The following is a 9093-nucleotide window of genomic DNA, read 5'->3' as shown; positions in this document are numbered from 1 at the left end:
GGATACTCTTCCATCTCCCAATCTACAGAAGATGGGTTCAACCACAACAATCTGGAAAAAGGAAGAACAGTCCATTATTCAAACATGCATGCCATGCACAAGTCTATCAAGCAAAGGGCAGTCGCAGTAGAGGGAGAACGTCTCTGTGAAAATTACAACAGATGGGGAAGAAAAACCCCAATGGATTCACAGGTATAAGAAGAAAAAAATAGAGATTTCACCTTTGGTCCGTATCTTGATTTTTAATAGGATATAGAAGCACTGCTATTACACAACATTAATCATGAAATATCAGTTACTTATTATTAGTGATATTTCTTGCAAAATACCCAAAACCCTGGCCGCCACTTCCTCTCAAGCTTGTGCGGCTAGGGTTGCTCCTAAGAAGTCCAAAGTCGATTAAACTCATACTACTACACTTAAGGTGGATTTTACAGATAATACTCACAAAACTTTAACTCAAGATGCTTTCTATAGATGAGACTCATAAGGATTCTAACCGATCCAAAGCAGAGTTTGAAGTAGATTACAATATCTACCGTAACACCCATGATTAAAGCATAATGGTAATCTTGGCCTTTTGTATTGATTACATAATTACGCTTAAAGGCCGAACTAGTATGTTATTAATATACTTATTAGAATTAATTTGCTAAATTCAATTATAAGTTGAGGATTAACCAAATAGTTAACAATAACTTTGAATAAAGAAGGAAGTCTAATGTTCAGTGCCCTATAGTTACATAAATTATTAGATGTTTTTGTATTGTTTTGACCGAACCCAGATCTAATTTGGAATATAGGGATTTCATGCGTGGAGGTCAAAAAAATTGTATAAATAAGGGAATGAAAATATTTCATAAAAATATCAATTTTACACTTTTTTTGGGTAATATATTTTACATTATATTCTTATCATTTTACATTCACCAAAAAAAAAAAAAAAAAAAAATCAATAATAAGAACTTCCTAAATTTGATAATGTTAAATTAGAAAGTATATAAATAAAAATCAATTGGAAGTAAGAACTTTCTAAGACTTGATAACGTCAAATTAAAAAGTAAATAAATAAAAGGTAAAATATAAGGAATCATCAATTTCTTATTTTCTTATATTTTGAAAACCAGATCTTTTTTTTTTCCCTCCTTCCTTGCTCTCTTTATTTTGATTAGAGAATAAGGTTTTTTAATTATGGTAATTTTTTTCCTAATTACTAAGAGTAGTAATATGATTTAATATAAAGTGTAAGTAAGTAAATCTTGGGGTTATTTTTAAATTTTTAAATAAATCAAAGATGTCACATCATCACTTAACTAATAAAACTTAACGGCAATGGGGCTTCAGTAATTACAGGGGAAAAGTCTAAGGTTGGATCAATAATTTCAAAAAGTGTAGGGGATAAAGTGGTAACTAAGCAATAGCACAAGGGGATCAATAATAATTATCCCTATTTTATTTAATAATTTGATCTTGATTATGAATACATTTTAAATGATGTTCGATTTACATGATTTGTTAGTAGTTGATTCGTTCTTTTTATTTAATAATTTAGTCTTGAGTATAGATACATTTTAGGTTATACTTTATGAGATTATCTTGATTTATTAGCATATCTTATCTTTGAGTATAAATATGTTTTTCTTTTAGATTATGTTTTATGAGATTATCATGATCTACTAGTAATTAATCTCTTCCATAAATTTATTGATCTGTTCTTTGATCATGAATGTGTCTTTAGTTTAGGTCTTATTGGGTTGTTTATTGTTGTATTATGTATCGATTTGATAATGGACTGAATCAAAATTTCATTTTTCTACATGATCTGGTTTGATTATGATTCATCAAAGTATGTCATGGTTATATTAGCAATATGTGTGATGTTGAGTTAGTAGGTGTTTCAGATGAGAATGTATGTTAAGGCTATGTAATACGCCTAGACCATGTAATGGCATAGAATATATATTGATTTCACAATATTCAGTTAGGGTAGGTGGATGTTGGGTTGTGTAACATGCACATGTGATGTAACGGCATGGAACATCCTATCGACCTTAGACGATGGATGCATATGGGATGGTAGTTGTGTTTTTGAATGAGAATGTATGTTAGGGTTGCGTAATGTGTGCAGTCTATGTAACGACATAGAATATACATTGAGTTTGGAAATATTTGGTTTGGGTAGATAGATGTTGGGTTTTGTAATGCGTGCAGACCATGTAACAACATGGGGCATCTTGTCGACCATAGACCAAGTGAGAGTGTGGTTTTATTTATATATTCTTAGCATCATTGATTCTCATTCATATCATTGGGCATGTCATGACTTTCTTCCCCCCCCTTTATACATGCCAGCTTAATTTTATTTGTATAAGATTATTATTTAATTTAATAGAAGTATAAAAGAAAAGGAAATTATTGATATGTGTTAGGTTGTACTTGGTAAGTTTTTCCCAAAAACTTACCCCTTACTTCTACAGATGATGGACTTGATCAGTGGGATGATGGATATTTGGAAGATGAAGATGAAGACCATCTCTACTACATTTCTTAGGATAGATTAATTTTGAGAATTTCTATTGGTTGAAATTCTTGAAATTTAAATGTTTACTTGGATTTCATTGAAACTATGAGACAATTCATAGAAATATTTTAGATATATATTTGAATAATTTTCGCTGTGGTCTATTGTATTCTTGGTGGACTATGGACAATCCTCTCAATGTATTTTAGTTTACTACCTAAGTAACGTCAATGCTTGATCAAATAAACTTTCTCCTTACATGGAGATTGGGGTGTTGTATTTACAAAACCGTACTTGATATTTTATGTAATCTCAAATTCTTATCTTCATGTAAAATCAAATGCTACAAACATTGTAACATAGAGAATCTACATGATGATAGCTACAAGAGTCCTAGAAGATTGATGAACAATGACTCTAACTTTATATAAGAAGTCATGTACACAACTTATTAACATAGTGGAAGCATCTCAAACTTTAACGTAGACATAGGTTGCATTCAACCCAACCACGAAAACATTGGTCTCTCTCTCTCCCCCCCCTCTCAAACGTCTCTCTCTCTTTCACCATTGCCATGGTTTCTAGTGTGGCCTCAGAGTACTAGATTCTTTCTCCCCCTTTGCTTCTCTTCCCTCCATCAACAATCTTCTTGACATTAAGCTCACGGAGAACAACTATTTTTCGTGGAGATCCCAACTTGTTCCTCTTTTGAAGACTTATGAGTTGTTTGACATTGTGGATGGCTCACCAATATGCCCATCCACCACTATCACCATTGAAGAAGATTCCATTCCTTTATGCAAGCCAAATCCAGACTATAACAAATGAGTTCATCTGGACCAACTTCTCATTTGCTTTGGCTTATTGCCTCTCTATCCGAACTTGTCCATGCTCAAGTCGTTGGATGTTCTACTGCTAGAGAAGTCTAGCATCACCTTGAAACTACATTTGTAACACCCTCTTTGGCAAAAATTATGCAACCTCATCTTCAACTGCAACACATGCAACAAGGTAATAGTAGCATTCATGGCTACCTCCTTTGCATTAAGTCCACTATAGATCAATTTGCAGCTACTGGTAAGACTGTTTCAGATGATGACCTTTGTTTACAAGTTCTTAATGGTTTGGGCCTTGAACATTCAGCCTTTGTCACTTCTATAACCACTTGTGGATTCTGTGTCACTTTTCTTCAGTTAAAAGGAATGTTACTCACGCAAGAAATTCGTCTCAAGGATGAATTAGCCTATGACTCATCTTCTTCTATGGCTAATCCGACTCGGACTGGTAATTCTGGATTTTCTTGTCCTCCCTTTTGAGGTTGATCGAGGAACAGAGGCAGATGTTATCGTGGGAGACCTACTGGTTATTATCCTCCCATTCATGCCACACCACCTCCTCCCTCTAATGCTGGTTACAGACAACAATATTCATTTCCCATTATTTGTCAGATTTGTGATTGTCCTAGACATAAAGCATGTAACTGCTATCAGTGTTACAATCATGCCCTTCAAGGTACGGCGAGTGCTCCCCCTTCTGTGAATATTTCTAAAATCTCTGGTGGCTCTATTGTAAATTAGACTTGGAATCCTGATTCTGGGGCTACAAATCACATCACCAATGCCCTAGAAAATCTTCAAATGGCTCATCCTTACACTGTTTCGGATCAAGTGCAACTTGGTAATGTTATAGGCTTGTTTCTCTATGCATACACTCCACTCTCCAATTTTCTTAATAAAGTACTTCAATTCCCTACCATTAAGTAGAATTTGTTATCAATCTCATAGTTTACACGTAATGACAATGCAATATTTCAGTTTTATTCTTATGTCTTATGTGAATGAGAGCAATAGGGAATTGTCTTCTCCAAGGAAACACTAGAAATGGTCTGTACCAGTTGCACTTTGGCGATTGTTCTGCAAAAGCACTCCTTCGTGAAAAGACTTTAGTCTCCTAATGGTACTCTAGACATGGCCATCTAGCCTTTAAATTAGTTTCTACCTTGTTAAGTTTAATTTACTATTTACTTTTGAGAGGGTCAAATTTTTGTGTGATGCATGCCAATAGGGAAAGAGTCATAAGCTTCCATTCTTCTCTTCCAAATCAGTTTCTGTAAGACCTTTGGATTTGATATATTCGGATGTGCGGGGGTCTTCTCCAATTACTTATGTTGATGGATTTTGGTGTTATGTGATTTTTGTGCAGGACTTTAGTAAATATATTTAGATTTATCCCATTTAAAATCTGAAGTTTTTGGCATTCTTCAAAACTTAAACTTGCTTGTTTAAACAATTTTAGAGTATAGGCGAGGAGAATATAGAACTATTTCTACCATTCTTACTTCTTATGGGATTGAACATTGCCTTCCTTGTCCCTACACGAGTGAGAAAAATGGGGCTGTTGAGCGTCGTCATAGACATATTATTGAAACTGGACTTACCCTATTAGCCTACTCCTCTTGAACTAGAAAATATCGGAATTGTGCATTTGAAACTGTAGTGTTTCTTATCCATAGGATTCCTACTCTTTTGGGCAATGTTTCACCCTACTATAAACTCTTCAATGTCCATCCTGATTATAACTCTTTATGAGTTTTTGGTTGTGTCTACTACCCTTGTTTTCATCCTTATAACAAACATAAACTAGAATTTTGATCTAGCATGCATGTCTTTTTTGGGTATAGTCCACGTCACTGTGGATATGTTTGTTTTGATCCTCAGATGGACAAATTTTTAATTTCTCGCCATGTTGTTTTTTATGAGAGGAAGTTTTCCTTTCAACATCAACCACCCAAGGAGGTTACCCATCAATGTCAAAAACCTCTGCCCGGCCTCTTTTCTTGGCCCTCTCCCTATGTTACCTAACCCTCACCCACCTCCTCACCGTCAACCCCACCACCACCTTACCCACCCCTGGTCTAATCCTCCTCCCTTGGGCCCCACTTCTCCCCTCCTTCTCCGACACCTACCCCATCGACCTTATTCTTGATCTTCCCTATGATCCTCAAACCCAGCTTGAACCTACCTCTTTCACTATTGCCAACAAATACCCTCACTAGCGAAAGGCTACAGATGAAGAATTTAATGCCCTCTTAAAGAATGACACTTGGTCTCTTACTCCTCCTAATGAGACTAATGGTATTGGTTACAAGTGGTTTTTTGAATTAAAAGGAAGGCTGATAGTTCCATTGAAAGATACGAAGCCATATTAGTGGCAAAGGGGTTCAATCAATAGGAAGAACTTGATTACAATGAAACCTTTAGTCTTGTCAAACTCACTACAATGAGATTGGTTCTATCTCTTGTTGTCTCCAACTTTTGGCGTATTTGCTAGATGGACATACAAAATGCCTTTTTGTGTGGATTCTTGAATGAAACAATTTACATGAAACAACTGTCAGGGATTGCTAATTCTCTTCACCTTGATTATGTGTGTCGTCTTCACAGATCTTCATATAGACTCAAATAAGCACTTAGAGCTTGGTTTGATAGACTCAGTTCATTTTTATTGGAGTATGGGTTTGTTGGATCTAAGACTAACACTTCGCTTTTTATTTATCATGGAATTTCTGGTACACTATATGTCTTGATCTATGTGGATGGCATTATTGTTACTGGGAGTTTTGGTTGTTACTTACTCAATTTATGACTACCTTTGTGTTTGTGTTTGTTATGAAAGATCTTGGTCCCTTTACATTACTTTCTTGGAATGTCTATGTCTCCATTCTCTAATGTTCTTCATCTCTCTCAACAATAGTACATTATTGATCTCTTTCAGAGAGCAAACATGAGTGATTGCAAGCTTATTACCAACCATTTCTCTCCTTCTACACAATTGTGCAAATTTTTGAGGGAGCTCATGGTCGATCCTACCTGGTACTGGAGTATTGTAGGGGCTCTTTAGTATGCTACCATGATTAGACCTGACATTCGGTTTGCCGTCAACAAAGTGTGTCAGTTTATACAGAGGCCAACTCTTGATGAATGGTCTCTGTTAAAAGGTCTATGGTACTTGAAGGGTATTAACTCTCGCGGCATTGTTATTAATGGTCTCCGAAAGAAAACATTTAGGAATCTTGAATGATAGAAGGCTGTTCAACTACATCTAAGCAACAATTTCATTTAAACAAAACAACCAACGTCTAGAATTAGTTACAAGTTACAACATATAGGAGAAATAGTTACGACCTATAAGAGAAATGGGAAACTCTAAAGTTCTCTCAAGTTCAAATTTAAATTTAAAATAAACAGATAAATCCATTAAGTTGTTGAGCTTTAACTTATCCTACCTCCCCCCCCCCTTTCAAACTGATGGGAGGGCTGCAACAGTTTGGAATGATGATCTTGAAAGACTTTTGAGGATAATCCCTTTGTGCATGAAAATATTAGAAAATTGGCTCTTTGATGGTTCCACTTCAGTCCCTTCTCAAACAATCACCACAGATGGAACTACTGCTCAAAACACAACATATATCAATTGGACAAATGGATTACTCAAAAAAAGAAAAAATTGGAAAAACGAAGGTCACTTTGTATGTGCTTCCATTAATGAAACACTAAACATCATCACTATCATCTCATAAACTTTGTTTCAAAACAACAAAGGAGGGTTGGTATGCATTGGCTCAACTTTCAACCTATGGTGGACATATCTAAGAAGTGAACTTCTACAAAAGGTACCAACACCATAATGGAATATTCACTGAGTTAAATTTATTTATTATTCATTGGTTGACATTAATGATTGTGTAGGTAATAGCTCCATATATCTCAATTCGATTAATTGATGGGAAAGATCTTTACCTGGATTCGCTTTCCTAAATTATGGAGTATTTGTAGCGGAAGTAAATTGGATCCACGTCCTCGTTCCTCCACCAAAGCTCCACCGGGGTGATTCCACAATCACTAGAAAGGGAACAAGTTCCACAACCCAAATGCCGTGTAGAAAGAATGGTTAGGAGATCTAAAGCAAGGAACTCATTTCCTGCGTTTCTAGGAGAGAGAGAGGGAGAGAGAGAGAGAGAGAGAGAGAGAGAGAGAGAGAGAGAGAGAGAGAGAGAGAGAGAGAGAGAGAGAGAGAGAGAGAGAGAGAGAGAGAGAGAGAGAGAGAGATGGGAACCGTTTTTTTTCTAGAAAACTTACGTAATGCAATCACACTCACTTATGCGGTGGTTACCAAAACATTTAACCTATATTTTGTAACCGCCCTAATAGTGAGTTTCCAATATTGCCTTTGGACATATAATTAAATTAATAATTATAAAATCCCAACATCTCCCACTTGCATAAGGGCAAGTGTTAATCTCTTTCACAGTGTGTCCCAAACACAGATGTATATCCCAGATATACACATTTAATCTCTAAGCTATGTATCCTAGATACATAGACCTCTAGTGTCCCAGACACACATGTATATCCCAGATATACATATATATTGATCTTTGCGCTATGTATCCCAGATAAATAGACCACCTGTGTCCCAGACACTAACATCCACAAGTTATACTGGCAAAATGGGTTGTGCGACCGGTGATATACCTGCACGCGTGAGCCCCAAACTAGAAACCTTCCCAAAAGGTCAGAATGGCACATCACTAAAAAAAACAAATCAAATAAGCATTAGTATACCACAATGTCCTAGGTTTATTCAAACTCACCAAACTAAAGGTATCTCGATCCCTCTGAGAGATCACCTTCTTGTCCTTAAAATGTAAACTACTGTAACACATACAGTTGGTGCCAGCAAACACTTTTTAGTGTGCAGTTCAATCAAACCTTTCCTTTCACCCCAGACCATCACTACACTTAGGATTGACTCCTTTCCCGGTAGTGCCCCTTTAGGTCGAACTATAAGGTAACACCTCAAAGTAGCTACATCAATCCTTTGTTTCATGATGTCGTCGAAAGTCACTAAGAACACTAACGGACCATAAAGTCTAGGACTCACACAATGAGAGGAGCAGGGATCCATCCTCTCATTTCCAATGATCGCTAAGCACACATAGTATGATATAAGCGCTGTGGTGGAGCATTCTATATACAATAAAACGTATGTCCATCTCAACACCATACGGGTCTTAGTCTAGTCGCAACCTCTTGCGCCTAACTCAAGTTTCTTTATTGTCGTTACCCTAGCGCCACATAAAGTACTCGCACTGGCTCCTATAGGCAACATGAATAGTGGGAACATTCATGTCGATTCTCTTCACAATAGAGAAACTCATCTTGATTCCAAATTAAGGTGATATCATGATTATGAATTGACCTACACAAAGTCATTCACAATCCGTCTCATCTCTGCTCGCCTCCAAGGCGCCAGAGGCAAATGCTCGTGTGAGTGAGCCATTCTCTTGCCTATTGACGTATCTTGTTTTATGCTAAAAGAACACAATCACATAGAAAGTGAATAAAAATAAATGCTGGAATGAACTTATATTACTCAATAATAAGAAAATTTCAATACAAAAGTAAGTCACAATTTACGCAAGCCAAAGGATTTTACATGAGAAATAAAACCATCCTTGGCTATAGGTTTGATAAGAGGGTTAGTTACCATTTGACTAGTAGATATGTGCT

This window comes from Hakea prostrata, chromosome 10 (assembly GCF_041222555.1).
Source record: "Hakea prostrata isolate BN-2017 chromosome 10, UWA_Hpros_2, whole genome shotgun sequence".
In the NCBI taxonomy this organism is placed as follows: Eukaryota; Viridiplantae; Streptophyta; class Magnoliopsida; order Proteales; family Proteaceae; genus Hakea; species Hakea prostrata.
The sequence above is the reverse complement of the archived record's forward strand: the minus strand, read 5'-3'. Positions refer to the sequence as shown.